General features: G+C 45.5%; 2 long non-coding RNA genes across 2 annotated transcripts; one reads left to right on the top strand and one right to left on the bottom strand.

The window, feature by feature from the left end:
* Nucleotides 1–290: 290 nt before the first annotated feature.
* On the bottom strand, nt 291–1,388 carry LOC127021381 (uncharacterized). The gene is made up of 3 exons (XR_007767212.1): nt 1,163–1,388; nt 942–1,064; nt 291–341 (listed from the first exon to the last, which is right to left on the bottom strand). It is a non-coding gene; the product is annotated as an uncharacterized LOC127021381 (long non-coding RNA).
* A 10,705-nt stretch (nt 1,389–12,093) lies between these two features.
* Nucleotides 12,094–15,521, top strand: LOC127021378 (uncharacterized). The gene is made up of 2 exons (XR_007767208.1): nt 12,094–12,138; nt 14,310–15,521. It is a non-coding gene; the product is annotated as an uncharacterized LOC127021378 (long non-coding RNA).
* Nucleotides 15,522–16,701: the final 1,180 nt, after the last annotated feature.

Raw genomic sequence — 16,701 nt, 5'->3', positions numbered from 1 at the left:
GGTCCGAGGCAAATGCTTGAATTTTTTCTCTCTCCACCCACACAGAATAGTGCAGGAACAAAGAGCTGAGATTGTCCTCTGTGCCTCTTGGATCAAAACCTATTTATTCTAGGCCTGGGTCTGTCAGCATGTCACCTGTGCATAGCTGATTCTGCTGATAAAGAATTCTCCTCTATTATTCTATATATTGGATGAGTAAATAATTGACACACATCTAGTTACCTTATAAAGCATTCTGAGAAGAGAACGTCATCTTAATTCTCTGATGGCCAATGACTTCACGGTGCAATATTGCTTTGTTCTTGTGCTTTAGGGCTGCTGGTCAATCAGTAAAAGCCCACCTAGAAAGAATAAATAAAGATTTATTGCTGTTCCAACTTCTCCCTCTCCTGCAGCACTACACAGAGCAGAAGGGAGGCAATGGGCAATGAGAGACAGCAGCTCTCACATGAACACGAAGCATGGCACAGTCTCACTAAAAAATAAGGAGTAGAGGTTAAAATGAGGAATGCCTTTTGTTTCAGTGACATGGTGTAAGAGGTTCGGTGGCACTCCCTGCTCCACTCTGCCTATCCATTTTCCACAGATGATTGGGCAGTCAGTTTATTTTGGAATTATGTCATGTGGGGGTAGCAGGTTACTAAAAATTTGATAGGACACATTGTCAACCGAATAAACTGGCAAGAGGTGTTTCCCATATTTGCCAAACGACAAGTTGCTCCCCAGAGAGGGACTGGAGATCTGATGTCCTACAGGACCAGTCCCGAGACATTTGTTTTCAGTCTGATGAATATTCCCTTCTAAGCAAATGCAGAATTTTAGAAAGCAAACTAAAGATCCCTGCTTCAGGCTTCATACTCTTCAGTTCGTGCCTGTAAAGGGTCATTCTCTCAGCCAAAACAAGCGAGATCAAATATGAACGTATCAAAAAAAGAACCTACCATTCTGAAGGAGACACATGAGACATGAGTTGTGTATTTGAAGCTGAAAGCTTAGGTAGAAGCTAGGACCCAGTGGCAGGGCATGGGCTGAGAGGGAATGTCATGAAACAGGTATTTCTCTGCCTGTGAACCAGTGAAACAAAAACCAACCATCAATATTACCGATGTCTCTTTCTGTGCCGCTAGGACTTAGAAATGTGAGAAAGCGTATCACTACAAACCTTCGTGGCAGCTGTCCTCACTGCCCGACAGGACAGCCTCCGCTGGAAATATCACACCATGCACAGCAGCAAACGCCATCCTGCTAAAACCCTGCAGTGAACCAGGGACAGGCTGCCATGGCAGGCTGGAACGTGCTAAACACGCTGCCGTGCGTCAGCAGTTCATACTATCACAACACAACACAAGGGAGCTGGCAGCATCCCAGGCCTGGCTAAGTACAGCAGAGGATGACTGAGAGCGGGAGGGGAGTCCAACTACCCCCGGTTTGTGGGATTTCCCTATTGTTGCCTTGGAGGAGTTCCTACCCCCACTTTTGCACTTCCTAGAGCTTTACTACAAGATCACAGAAGATCCTCTGAACCATCACGGGCAACACACTGGTGACGCGGGGAGAGAGCAGGGAAGAGACCAACCCTCCCAGCGTCTTCTGGAGGAGAATAAACTGGGACTGACCTATTGCAAACAGTGGTAGGAAGAGATTTCTTCACGGGAGGCAAGAAAACCACCTATTTGTTTCTTTTTTTCTTACCTTAAACCCACAGCTTCTGTGCTCTCTCTGCCAGTTAGGGACACGTGCCAGCTGCAGCACGCTGCTCAGTGATGAACACCAGTTTCCAACGCAGCCTCAGGCTCTGGACTAATCCTTGAAAGGGTCTACGCCAATATAGCTATTTTACAAGTACACTTTTAGTAATAAGGGTATTTTGTGTTGAACCAAAACTGAGACATCTAATGCCCGTATCTGACTTGCAGGGGATCTATTCAGTTCCAGTAAGTCAGGCTCAAGAAAACATGTGTGGACATTGTCCATTTTCCCTTTAAACCGGCTCAAAATGGCACTCAATCTAAAAACAAGCAAGCCACCACCAAAAAAACAACAAAAAACCCAACAAAACAAAAATGAGGAAAAAAAAAAAAAAAGAACATCACCAGCACAAGCCCATCCTGTACTTCCTGACTTGATCGACCACAGCGGGCACTATATGGCCACATTTCTCAGCAAAATGACCATTGGTCCATTTCCCTCCCCTGCCTCAATAAAGTCAGTACTGTCTTTTAAGACGACATATGAACATTCACCAGGAGAGCAGAGATCCTGCGTCTCTCTCTATCCTATATATTACCTAACTGTTACTAGACTTGAAATAAAAGCCACATCAAACTACTCCGTTGTCTGTCAGCCAGAACATGTTTTTGGACCAATCTTCTATTTGACATACCCTGCACACCACAAAACCAAATAATATACAGAGTATTGCCCTGAGGTCTCAAAGCGCCTTTGCTGACCTTGTCCTTGAGTTCTTGAAGAGATGCTCTGATTATGCCCACTTCAATGGTCAGGCAGAGACGGATACGGATCTAAACAGCCTGACTCCAAAGTCTCAAAAAGAAAAATCCACCCTGATGGCAAATAAGCTGGCTTAAAAAATTCCACTGCTAAGAAGGGTTTCATGTCTCAGAAATTAGTAGGTGGCAAGCTATTAAAAGGAGTGGCTGTTAAAGTAATACGCACATTTGACTGACATATATATATAATTTTTAAATATATATATATGTCTTGAAAGTCAAAGTCTCAGTTTAAGTATTTCAAAGAATATTTTGTCATAGCATATAAAGATTTTTTCCAATTTACTTAATTTGCCCCCCAAAAGACTACCTTTTATACTTTTATACATGCATTAAGGAGAATTTGACCCATGTTACTCAAAATCTACTTTTTTCAAAAGAACTGATTTATATTATAATGGACAAGTGAAAAATTAGATGGTTCTACTGCAATATTAATGTCAAGTCCAAAATTCAACTCATGTTGGTGATTCCCACGATTGCAGGCAGCCTCAGCCAGCTCTCCCCCGCCACGCTGACACCGAGTGTGTGCTGTGCATTCAGTGCTGTGTTTTGGCCCGTATTTAAATAGCGAAGGACTTGATGTCGTATTTTATAAAAATAACCAAATGCAGGCAATCAAGGTAGCTCCATAAACAGGAAGCACCGCGGACTGTTATCCGTCCCTGCCTGCTCCATCCAAGCAATGTGACCTTTGTACCATCATAAGGGTTAGCCAATGCCAGCTAAGAATTAATAAATGGCATACTGGACTTCCATAAGATTAAAGAAAAAATGGTGGGTGTCCTTATATTTGCAATTTATGCTACCAGTTTCACCGATAACTGTAATAGCATTTGCATGCAGGTACTAACTGGCTTCCGATGACTGAAACGGTAAAGACAATGAATGAAGAAATACCATACTTTGAAACAGATAAATAGCTCTACTTCAGGAAAGAGAACGTATTAAATACCAAACAGTCACTAGATAACTTCTTATTTCTGAAAGCACTTTCTATTTCTATACTATCTCCACTTAGGAACTGAACGACATCCACTATCAATGTATCTTTTTGCTGACTTCAGACATCTTTTGATCAAAGTACTTGGATTATAACGTGTATCCAAATATCTCAAATACTACAACAGTTAAAGTAATAAGAAAACCACTTTTCGGTCCATTATCACATTGACTCTCAAGACTACTAAACTGAAGCAGTTAATGTAAAACGCCTGCACAATGACCACAGCAACTCACGACCAAAAGGAGGATGGAGCCGAGGTGTCCTGTCCCCCTGGCCTAAGCAGCCAGAGATCCTCCTTCAACCCTGGCTGTGTTGCAGCCCCACTGAGCACCAAGAAAAGGGCCTACTGAGAGGAAACAAACTTACTCTGTGTCAAGATACTAATTCAGAGTGCAAAAAAGTCAAAGGGAACGGTCTACCCAATAACACGCCTCCCAAAAAGCATTCAGTGTTGGCAGTGACACTGGCTGACTGCAATACATGTTGAAAGTAACACCGTACTTGCCACGCAGGGTTTCCACGCGCTCCTGTTGATAGTCCTCTTTTTACACCTGCACATCCCATCTCAGTTACAGAGCACACCTCCTTCCAGCATCCTCTGCTAGTCTGCACCACGCAACACAACTCGCAGGACACACAGGGTATGGAAAAAGGAGAAGGACTAGAGATAAGAACAGCGACGGGCTGCTGGTGAAACAACAGGGATTACAAATTATTTTCTAAATGTACTGGTGACTAGAAATTATTTTCTAAATGTACCGGTGATTGCTACGCTACAATCAGACTCAACATTCAAGCAGACATTTTGTCTTCAATTCCTAGCGTAGTGTCCCCCACTTATTCCTCTTGCTTTTTGTGGGAAAGGTCTTGAATCAGAAAGATGGGGGAAAAACAACTCTCCTTAACTACTGGCCTGAAGCCTGCTGGCTTCGCTCCCGATTTCTAGCTAATTGACAGAGGTTTGCTACACATAAGAAAATTTATGTATGTCTGAGACCTGAACGCCAAATCTTCATTCCCATGGAGCAGGAATATCGCAAGTAAGCAGAGCACAGAATCGACCAGCTCTGCCCCAACCAAAGTTGCAATCGTGTCCACAAGTAGCTGTGGGTGGGCTGGAGATAACAAAAGATGGAACGTAATTGCTATGACAACCAGGTATTAACATCGCCAAAGGGCGACGTCTGATCAGTGTGTGTGCACATGCACCCTCATCCACCTGTTCACGATTGTGCTTGTCCAGTTACCTCGATTTCTTTCAGTCATTAATCTATGAACTCTAATTGCCTAGCTACTGCACAACACACAATATATTTAACAGTAGATGAGGAATGTCTTATGTGGTTTCTATATCCCTGCCTAAACGCAGCGAGCCAAATGCTACTGTCTTGATAAATACGCAAGCCTTACTGACACCTGAAAAAACCATGCAAACCCAAACAATTCATACAGTTTCTCTCAGTGAACTGACTGCTAGTCACCTCCTCTGCTCACCTTGGTGCTATCTCCACAAAGCAGGCTTGAGCACAGCGCACAGTTGCCACAGCTTCCTAAAGAAAGAAACCACATTCCCAAGAAAAGACATTTTGAAGAGATCCATTTTGAAAAGCACGCTGCAGTTCATGTAACTGGCTAACCTAGAGACAAAACAGCAAAGCATTTCAAAATGCATTTACAATTATTTATATTTTCATTTGGCTTTGAGCACTGACAGCTGCCAAAACTGTAAACGGTACAGACCCTACAATGTATATCTACACATCATATTTTTTGAAAGTTAAAAGTGCATTTACCTATTCTGCACACTACTCAGACATGGTTATGATGCAATACATAACTTTTCATTAATTGATTTCACACGGGAAACTGAAAAGCTGATTAATGAGCTAACAGCTGGTGCTACAGACACCAAGGTAACGATGGACACAGTTGGAATGGGTTTGCTGAAGGGCATACAGTACCGAATGGCTGAACTGCAATCCAGGTTACACCATAACTATTCTACAAAACTGGAGAAGCTGCAGGAAATCTCAAACGAGGCCGAAGCTTCTGGACAGCTTTCTCAGCAAATGGAAACCCTCCTGGAACAGCATGAAAGTTCTGTACAATTTCTACAGGAGGACAAAAACTTCGAGGGAAAGATCCAGAAAGTGCTAGAAGGAAAAGCCTCGCATCAGGACCCACCAAAGCATAAAATTTCAATGCAACAGTATTTTGAAGAGCTCATCAGAGGAATTAATATCAAGGATTCTCTCTCTGCTGCATGCGAGGAGATGCTTTCAAGTACCACTAACGTACCCGAGACACGTCAATCAGAATGGCCTGCTTTTGTTTTTTCAGATGAGAGTCCTGATCACCGCTTCTGCAAAGAAGTACTGCAACAATTTGAGAAGTCAAATGACATCAAGCAAGATAATTTTGAAAATGCAGCCCCCCCCCCCCCCGCACTAATGCGAATTTCACTAAAGCATTAGTGAAAATTCAGCTTTTACAGATTTGCTGGCAGGATAAATCAAAGCACTATCTCCTGACACTTAGCCTTACTTTCCCAGTCATATGTGCTGCCTATATAGTCCATCAAACAACTGAAAGTCACTTTGCAAGGTAAACAGAATGAGAGGTATTTAGTATATATGCTCTGTTGCACGCTTTATTGTACCACCACGAAATTAGTAACTGTTGGGAAGGCTGGCACTAAACGAGCAGCCTAGGACGGAGTAGCATGGGCAGATTCAGCGATGTCGCGGAAAAGGAGCCTGTGTACAGCGTGTGCTGTGTGAATCCCTCCTACGACCCTGACAGCTTCAAGTGCTTCAAGTTTATTCTCTATGAGAAATGTAATTCACATCCTAAGCACGAAATCTGAGCCTTAAACCACAACCACACACAGTTAATTCCATATAAACCTATGTACTAAGGTTAGGTTAATAACTTATTTAGGGAATTACAAAATAATTTAAATTTATTTTAAAATGATAAATGCTAGGCTACACCACTTCATCTATTTGGTAATCTGCCTGGTAATTCTTCCAGAACAGTCAACAATATACTCATATGAGTGCGCCTTTAAAATTTTTGACAGGTACAGAGCCTGCCTACCACTTTTTTCCTTACATCATTTCTCTACGTTCCTTTGCTAATTAACACAAAAGCATTTCTGCTTTTCAGGGCAATGTCTGCTCAATCTCTGCACATTTTAACTTTGGAAAACTTAAAAAGTTATCAGGTTGTTTTCTTCTGGCTCTTGTGCTAGCATCAGAACTCCCTTTTTGGAAATCTAACAAACACAGGACATGTCAAATAGTACTCCTGGTACTATGTGAGAAGAGATCCACAGGATTCTGGGGGATTACGATGTTCCACGTGTAGAAGGCTTTCCTTTTAAAACAGCGTTTCAGATCAGGCCTGGGGGTGGTAGTGATCAAAGCCCTGACGCTGAAGGCTTATCGCATCAGCCCCGCATGCCCTAGTCAGTACCAAGCCTCCTCATGCGAACACAGTCCTTGCTAATGAGGGTAACAGACGAGACTGGGGCCAAAAGCTGTTCTTTCCCCACAGCTCCTTGGTACCCCATGTGAAAGCGGGATGACAGGCATACCAGAGGAAGGTGAAAATCAATTCTAAAAAGAGCGGATACTGCATCCCCGACTTGTTTTGCATAAAACCGACCCCAAACTTGCTGTCCTAACTACTCTCAAGATGATTTTGAGAGAACATGCACCAGCAACTCTCTTCTCAACCTGCCTTGTTGCACATGCTTAACGCAACAAGTGGGAGACACAGTCCTCGTACCAAATTCCATTTGATGCTTTTAGTCTGGTTTCCAAGGTATGTGTATGTGTCCATCCTTCTTCCCCTCATTCCTTTTGAGCCCACCGACCACTTTCAAGCCAATTTAACTGAAATAAGTGCAAAGAGAGTAAGTTCCCACAAGCTTCATGATGGTTTTCTATCAGCAGTCGCTGTGAAAAGAAGGTGCAACGTAAGTTCAAACTTTTTTTTTTTTGACATTACAGGATTCACGTGGGAATGGGGGAGCAATACAAATGCCCTAATTGTGAGCAAAGCTTCGGCTGCCACTTGTACATTACTAGGCAATGGAAAATCCAGAAGCAAACAGAAAACGGGAATCTAGGTTTCACCAGTTCCAGTGCTATGTGACCATGCACTTCCATATTCACCAGGCTGAGACACTCCCTCCAGTCCCAATGTTGCCAGGTCGTCTCACACTTTTTTCATCTTTACTGTTTTGGCCATCTTCTAATTTTGTGTAATTTGTAAAGGCACACGTACTGACATTTTCACTCTTACGCACACTGAACAGAACTGGACCAACCACGAATTTTATCACCCTTATCTCTTGCTTCTCACCTAGAGCCTGCCAAGGTGCTGCTCTAAGATGCTGTGCAGGTGCTGTTTAATTGTAATGAATGTTGTGCTCAGAAGGTAACCTGAGCTTCACATGGCTAAAGTTACAGCTTGTAATCACCTGCTGCTGCAGTCAAGCAATGCTTAGCAAGTCAAATGCTCAGAATAACTTCACTGTCCTTTCTGATCTTTACACTTGGTGCAACCGAAGCTCAAGTACGGTACGAGGAAATCCGCAGCGGCCAGTGGCAACGTACCACCTCTTTACGGCATCTACCAGTTCGGGTCAGAACTTGGGCTTTCTTGAGTCACCCCTTTTTCACCCCTTCTCAAAAATTACCCCTTTTTCAAAGAACTTCACTCGACAGATTTATCGTAACAAGTGGCTTATACATCTGAATTATTTTCTTCTGTACTGATACCAACTGCATTTGCCCACAGCGTGTGTCTTCAACCTTTTCTACACTGTGATCCACTCTTGGATGAGGAAAAGGATTTAGACTCTCCAACTCCTAGCTGTCCTAAAGAAATAGAGAGTACGGTGAGCAGAACTATTTGGCACTATTTGCCAGACCAAAGACTCCTAGGATATTACATTTCAAGACACGTACTTTCAGTGTCCCTTGATCTGCTTTTAAAATAAGCAGTGCTATTGAAAATGGCCTGCTAATCCACAACTATGGGCATTCCAGTAAAACAGATGGGCTGGCATTTCTTATTAAAAGACAAGACTGAAGTTAGGCAAAAAGTGGTAAAACAATTCACTTCCCAAAGAAAAATCTGTCACGTCAACAACTGTCTGGTGCCTGATTGGACACACTGTGGATTTGCTCTCTTCTCTAGGCCAGAAACAATGTCACTTCCCAATTATGGGTATAATGAGCAACGGCCACCAACGAATCAGCGTGCATCTGGCAAAGTGCAGGCCCAAAAGAACACCATCACTCAGTAAGTATTTCCTGCTTTGAAAACAAATGTGTCATCTACAGAATGTTTTGGTTTTGAAAAAATGCTTCTGTATCCCTCCTCCATTATCTGATAGCTGGGATAGACTTCCTTATGACAGCACGCTGCTCCTCCGGCAAGTCCAGCCCTCCGGCAATCCTCGCTATAGACAGCGCAACCTGTAAAATTACTAAAAATGCAGACTTGAATTTCCATATACCTCTTACAAACCTTTCTGAATACGACTCCTGAAAAATAACATTTAATAACTACTACTACGAGGAAATCCTGTCTGTGTGCTAGCAAGAATTATTACGGTGCCCAAGCAAAACACAACAGTAAGATGGGTCTTTCACTGCTGAACGGGTTACTCGGACAGTCATCTTTCTGGGTATTCATACGCCATCTTGTGACCTACAGCGGGAGTGCAGGAGCTACCAAAGCGCTTCTCGGTTGTACCTGGCAGAACCCGACAAAAGTTTCTCACCACGCGACACGGGATGTACACCTTCCGTGTTCATCAGAAAATGAGTCAAACTACACCTGAAAGTAAAGATTAAAAAGTAATTTAGCAGCCGGCCGAATTTATTTGACAAAGTTTTACCTGCACAAGGATGAAAACTGCAGTTGGGTTCACCTTTTAGCTGTTGAGGCACGGTGACTTAGTGTGTTCGACATGCAAAACGCCTGCCTTACCCAGACAGGTGTCGGGTCACTGTTTAAGCTGTTCATTGCTCTCATCACCGAACACAAGGCTCCACGTTCCCTTCTGACATTTGTGATAAAAATCGTTATCTGTGAAGTAAGATGGGACACCACAGACGTAAGAACGTCATCATTCAAACTCTACAAACTTTTACAAAATTGTTAAGAGCTCACAAAAGTTGCATTATTTCTAAAACTTCTCAGAGAAGAAAACAGAAAAGCTTTACTCACAGACTGACAAGAACACTCTGTGCGTTCACACATTTTATAAGGTATCTCTGTCCAATGATCTTGTGAAAATTGAGAGCGACAGAACACAGACCTGTGTCTGAAGTTTGTTTTTACACACAGCGTTTCCCTCCCTGAGCTTGTATTGGTCCTGATGCCTCTGATATTGCAGACACACTAACAAGCTGAAGGACCACCTCTCCCCTCTGAAAGACTTTGGTGTGCCCTATAGCCCCTGTGCATCCCCAAAAACATTAAAAGAAAGACTCAATCAGGAATACAACCAGAAAAGGTATTTGATCAAAGTAACAACACACTAACGTAAACACTTCCAAGTCAGATTGCTTCTGAGGTAGAACAGGACAAAACCCAAATGCAGAGGCAGAGAGAAAAGTACAGACAAACTTTGCCAAAAAATACACAATTCACAGTAGAGCATCAACAGCAAGCTAGAGGTTTCTCTCACCCAACTGCAAAGGCCAGTAACTGGAAACCAGGAATCGTTTACAAGGGTGGCTGGTAGAAAAGACACTCCTCTCCTTCCCAGCAAGGAACAGTACAAACTCATTACTTCAAGAGCTCAATTGGGATTGCGGGGAAGGATGAAGGAAGAGAAGTGCTTCAGCACATTTGCGTCCCCAATTAAACAAGATTATCACCTGTCCGAGAATGCTATTAGCAAAGCAATTACAACTCCAGTTGTGTTGCTCCTTCAACCACCTACCTAAACAGACTACAAAACTACGATGAAAACAAAAGCTGCCAATGCCAAGGAGAAAAGCCACTCTTGAATGCTGAGCTCTGGATAGAAACTGCGTGTACCTGTAGTGTCTTTATCTGGACTGTTACTCCTCACCACCCCTCAGGAGAGCTTGCTGAAGACCACTGCCGTTGACCGTGCTGGTTAACCTATTCCGGCCGCAGCTGGCATTTGTGATGTACCCAGTGTCGCGCTACCTGCCACCACGCAGTCGTCCGGATGGCCACTGTTTGGAAAGATGTCTGCATTACCACTAGTCTCAAATCTTTTGACCAATTTCCAGTCTAAGCAGCTTATGAGAAACAACATGGAAGCAGCCAGAACAGCCAAAGGGGGGCCAAGCCCCTAGGCAGGCAACGGTGCCAATGAGAACCAGGGCTAGCAGCTGTCCCTGGAAACCCGAGCCACCGCTGGCCCTAAGACTACAAACCAATGCCCGAGCAACGGCGGGCTGGAGAACGCACAGGCCGGCCGGGCAACGCAAGGCCACCCGGGCCGGGCCGGGCAGCCCCTTCCTGAGGAGAAGACGCCAGGCCGCGGGCCTTTGGGCAGCCACTGCACCGCCACTGCCGCGGAGAGGCGCCCCCGAGGCAGGGGACGGGCTCCGGGATGGGGGCCGGGTCGGGTCGGGTCGGGTCGGGTCGGGCCGGGCCGGGCCCCGCTCAGCGCCGCCGAGTGCGGGAACAACAACACCTCAACCGCCAGGGGCGCCATTTTAGGACTACCCCCGGAGACGCCTCAAATAAATGGCGGAGGGGGCGGAGACCTTTCCCCGCTATCCAGTGAGGAGCGAGGGTCCCAGGTGGAGGCGGTGCCGCACGGCCCCAAGCCCAATGGGCGTGAGAGGCGGTTGGATGATAGACGGGTGGCCCCCTCTGCCCGGCGGCTCCAGTGGGGCGGGGCTTGGCGCCCGTCGGCCAATGGGGCGAGTGGCGCGCGTCGCGCCTTCCGTGGTGCCGCGCGACTAACGGCGGCAGGAGCGGCCCGCGACTCCATCCGGGTTCCCGGCGCGGCTCCGGGTCACCCTGCGGTAGGTAACGGGGCGGTGGCGGCAGCAGCGGCAGCGGCGGGCGCGGTCCCCGCGGGGCGCGGCCATCGCCCGCGTGGCGGGCGACGAGCTGGGGCTAGCCGGCGGGAAACGGCTGGCGGGGCCCGGGCGTAGGGGTCGGGAAGCGGCGGGGCGGCGCGGCGGGTGGGACGGACGGACGGGCGGGCGGGCGGGCGGGCGGGCCCGGTCCTCTCCCCACCGCGGGCGGGCGCGGGGTCCTCGGCCCGGCTCCTCCGTTCGGCGCCGCCGCCCCGCGGGGTGAGGGCTGCCCCCGGCGGGGGGAGCGGCCGGGCCGCGGGCGGAGGCGGGGGCTGCGGCCGCCTGCCCCGGCGAGAGGCGGGGCCGCGGCCGCCGCTGCCGGGCGAGGCCTCCCCGGCGCCCCCGCCCCCGGCGCCGCTGCGGCCTGCGTTACTGTCGTTCTTTTTTCATTGAGGCCTTTTTCCCCCTTTCCTCCCCCTCTCTCCTCCAGACTAACTTGAACGCCCGGAAGCGCCGCCCCGGGCGCTCCTCAGTGGTGGGTTGGCCCGCCGCCCGCCGGGGATAGGCCGCGGATGCCGTCAGCGCCTCGGTACGTCACTTCCGCTATCAAGTGTGTGGGCAGGGGAGACCTTGGCCGCGGGGGGGAGCCGCCCCCCCCCCCCCCCCCCCCGTTACCGGGGCTGCAGGGGGACCCCGGGGGGCGGGGGTCACCTGCCCTGCCCCTCGCCGGGGCTGCCGGCGCCTCGGGCACCAGGAGCGCGGAGCTGCGGCGGGGAGCGGTGGCCGAAGGCAGTTGTAGCGGGGCAGGCAGGTAGAGGCGGCGGGCAGGGGGGCAGGCAGCTGCGGGGAGGGCCTTCGAGACACGATGGGCAGGCAGAACCCGGTACGGCGTGAGGAGAGTGAAATTCAAACACGAGGAGGCAGAAGTTGAAGAGAATGCCTCATGAAACGTACCTGCTTTGGCAACGGAACGCGCTGTCACTAACAGCAGGGTAAGGGGTGGGATTGCACAAAACTAAACTTTAATGCTTGTTGGCATACGCTGTACTGATGGAAGCTAAACGCTTGCATTCAGTTTCCGTATTGTTGTTAGCACGCTCTAGAATCCGTCCCTGAGAAGCAAGAACGTGCTTATGGTGACTTTCTTCTGGCACAGCGCAGTCAGTTTTAGAGAAAGACATTGCTCAATCAAATTCTATTTTTATGAGTTTTTCTTGGAGGAGTGGAAACTCAACCTGATGTTCAAGGTTATGACAATCCTCGTTGATACATTTGCCTTTTCTGCATCGTCTGTGCTCCTCTTTAATTGTACTGCTTTGCGCAGACGGTTTTCTGACTGTAATGCAAGTCTTAACTGGCGTGGAGAAATGGCTTCCATTAGAAATGTACGTAGAAACCCTACAGAACGATGCTTAATCATAACAATGGGTCAAATTTAATCCATGACAGGGTTTTTGAGAAAATGAATCTGTCCCTTCAAAAGCAATAATAATTCTTTAACTGAATTAAGCCATATTGAAGAAACAGGGCATCCTGTTCCTAATTCTTCAAGCGGGTAAGCATCCCCAGCTGCCAGGGGGCTTCACCAAAACAGTCATTTACTGGTGTGGCTCCTCTTGTCAAATTTGACGTGTGCTGTTCACAGCAACACTCAGGTGTTAAACAGTCTGAACTTCCCCAAGGAGTTATTTACAGTGCTTGTTCAAACCTGCTGCAGTCTTTCCAGTGTAGTCAACATACGATAATAGATTTAATAGTATTTTTTTGCCCTGTAATGGCCAGCTTCATCAAGAGGGACTTACTAAGTAGCTGTACGGTGATATTTTTAATGTGAAATTGTTGATTGTAATTTTTTCACTGAGCTTTTCACCAAGTTGTACCCTGTATATCTTAAATGCAACCTCAATTCATATAGGTCCTGCTAGGAAGTTATTTTGCATAGTAAGAGTGGAGACTTGGCAAAAGGAAGCTTAGATAAAACATCAGATTGCTTGCTTTGTTTTTCTGCGACTACTAACAAGCTGTATGCTTATTTCACTTTCCTTTTGATAAATGCCTCCTGTATTTTCCTCTGTTGTTAGTAGCGGAAAACACCAGTTCATTTGCAAAATGGTGAAAGGCTCCCAGGACTTATGAAGGGCAATAGATGTTGAATTATGTTGCCAATTAATGACGTAACACGGCATTCTTGAAAACGTTCTCGTGCGCTCACTTCATTATTCGCTGAATTTGTGTAATTATTACATTAACATGCAAACTTTATGCAGAAAAAGTTAGCCTGCTTACTAGTAGCATGTCCTAAGAGACACAAATCTAGAGAATAAATAAACATTCCTATATTTATAAGTAAGTATACATTCGTGTTTGAAGCAGGAACAAATAACCAAAATGATGGTTTCCTTTGAGAAGTGCGCTGAGGCCTTTGCACCGTTTGAAGCTGTAGCTGAACTGAAGTGTGCTCATATATATATATTTCTTCTGCCAGTGTACGGACAGACGTGTATTCAAAAAGGATTTGTGAAAATCTGATAACATGTTAGTGTAGTCATTTTCCTTACTACAATGTGTTCTCTAATTTCACTGAGGCTTTTGCCAGTATTGTACAGTACTGTAACGCATGCACTGCTAATACACGAATGGTTTAACACTAACATTGTAAAATCAAGTATGCATACAGGAAGATGCTGGGATTGTATTACTTTGGTTCTTTGTTCATATTAGAAATTGTTAATTATGATCATGTACTTTACTTTTCCACAGGAGATGTGCTTCATTCAGTGCACGAGTGGGCGGTAGTGACTTCTAATTTCTTTCAAGCCGTGGTTTCTGGATATTTATGTTCCATCTGTAACTACTTGGTTAGAAAAATAAGTCAAAATCAAACATGCTAGTTGAAAATGTGGCAAAGCAGTAATATTTCATGTTATAATTATGTAAAACCAGAATGCTTTGTGTTAAAGCAATTAAATGTAAATGGGATATAGATTTAGTAAAAATAAAATTGGCATTTCCGATTGAGACGCTAGATTAATACCACTGACTGTCACCAATACTGTATTTATCTTACACTGTTGTGTGAAAATTCCAAGAAATGCCGTAGTGGACACATATCCCTGTCAAGGTGGATGGACTTCGGTACTGCTCGTGCTTAGAGTTAAAGTACCTCTATAAATTTGTATAGCGTTGTGTGCTGAAACTGCTTGTCCTCCTTTTCTCCTCTTTGTAAAATTTGTGAGTTCAAACAAGTGTTTCGGTGTGATTTGCACTTACTCCAGTGTATTGCTGCTAAATGGGCTAGCATGTCCAAATAGAGGTATTAAATTTTAAGTTTTTGGGCATAAGCAGGGGACTCTTAAAAAGGTGCCTGGACTTGAGCTGGCAAACATTACATTCTGATGAAAGAATTTTTGCTTTCTTGCTCAGTGGCTGTTTTCAGTGCAGGTGAATGTGCTTGGCACAAAGTAAAAAAAAAAAACAAAACCCAAACCCCCAAAAAACCCACAACCACCCCTCTAATCTGTTTAGTCTTAATCTTCACACAGGTTTTTAACTTACAGTTTTGACTTTTCTGTTATGCTTAATTTTATCCATTGAATTTCTAAAGCTGAATTTAAGCACTAGAGTAAAATAGTCTTTTCAGGTAGCAACCTATTTACAACTTTACAATTGCCAAATGATCTTTTCACAGCAGGATGTACTACAGCATTGTATACCTCAAGTTTATGTATCTGTTTATCTCCACACTGCACAGAGTAGGTGTCAGTAAAGCACAGTTTATGTAGGAACTATTCCTTCTACAAACTCCCTTTCAGCTTTAGGTGGCTGCTTCTGTGCTGCAAAGTAGGCAAAATAACTGGGAGAATAAAGCATTTGGCTTTTAGGATCACACTGAGAGGAAATGGGACTTTTGTTATTTCCGCAAATACACATTTTGTTCCTTCAGCAGAGTAATGAATAAAAATCGTAACTATCGTTTGAGCTATTTTTTTCTCTTTCACAGGTTGGAGAATAGCTTAAGAGTGCTTATGTTCTGCTATGTGCTGCTAAACAAGAACGTGTAAATTCTTGAGAGTTTTTGTGATGTGATGACAGACAGTGCAGGGGTAGTTGAGTGAAGTGAGGGGAAGCAATATGAAGGATAATTAAGTTTGCATCAGTCACGCTGCTCCCCTTTCCCCCTGCCCCAATCCCACCAGTCAAACAAAAAACCCACGGAACGAACGAACAAACTTGAGTTTGTAAGTCTGCACGTAGTCATTCAAGATGCTGGATGTGCAGGTACTCCAGGCATGACTGGAGAAGGTGGCAGGAATTGACTCGCCAAAAGAGCCTGCGGGAGTTGGGAAGTGTGGCTCCAGTGCAGGGGATGCTACTGAAATCATGGGGTAAAACTGTGAGGAACCGGTGTTAGTGCTGGTCTTGTAAACCCTGGAGCTCCATCGTGTGGCGAGAGCTGTGTGCAGCTGGAGCCTCAGCCCTTGGCTGCAGTAGGCAGCTTCAGTGGAGTCGTGTTTGGCAGTGAACGCATTTGTCTTTGCCGGTGCCTTGTGGAAGTTTTACGGTTCCACGATTACAGTGTCATTTTCTTCACTGCCACTGCTTTGGGGCTTTTAAAGTAGAAACGCATGGTGACTGGACAAATAGCACTTTGAACTCAGCTTTTAACAAGGCAAGCAAATTAACCATGTATTTCTTAAAAGCTTAAAGTCTCCTCATAGTCTAAGTGTTTATTGCTGAAGGAGAGCATATGCAGGTAGATAACCCTGAAAGTCTTGTGCTGTACTAAGGCATGGTATCATCAGCACGGTGACTTCAGTAGCAGGGATGTATGCAATAGCAGATTCACTTGAAGATGAGAACATACCAAATCAGTAGAGGCTGTGCCAGGAGCATGATTTATCAAGCGTGCTGTACATCAAGCTTCTCTGCTTCTGTGTGTGCCAGAAAACCTTAATGCTTGATACCAGAGAAGCAACATACAGCAGCCCTCCAAGGAGACCTGGCAGATCTCATTCCGTAAACGGCCATTGCAACTTAGGTGACGATACAGTTTTTAAAAACTATTAGAAATAACCCACAAGTTAGAAACTCCCAAAACTGCAGGATTCATATAAAGCGGAAGACTAATTAGCTAGACTTTGCATGAATCCAC

This window comes from Gymnogyps californianus, chromosome 13 (genome assembly GCF_018139145.2).
Source record: "Gymnogyps californianus isolate 813 chromosome 13, ASM1813914v2, whole genome shotgun sequence".
NCBI lineage: Eukaryota > Metazoa > Chordata > Aves > Accipitriformes > Cathartidae > Gymnogyps > Gymnogyps californianus.
Note: the sequence above shows the minus strand (reverse complement) of the source record. Positions and strands in the feature narration are given on the sequence as shown.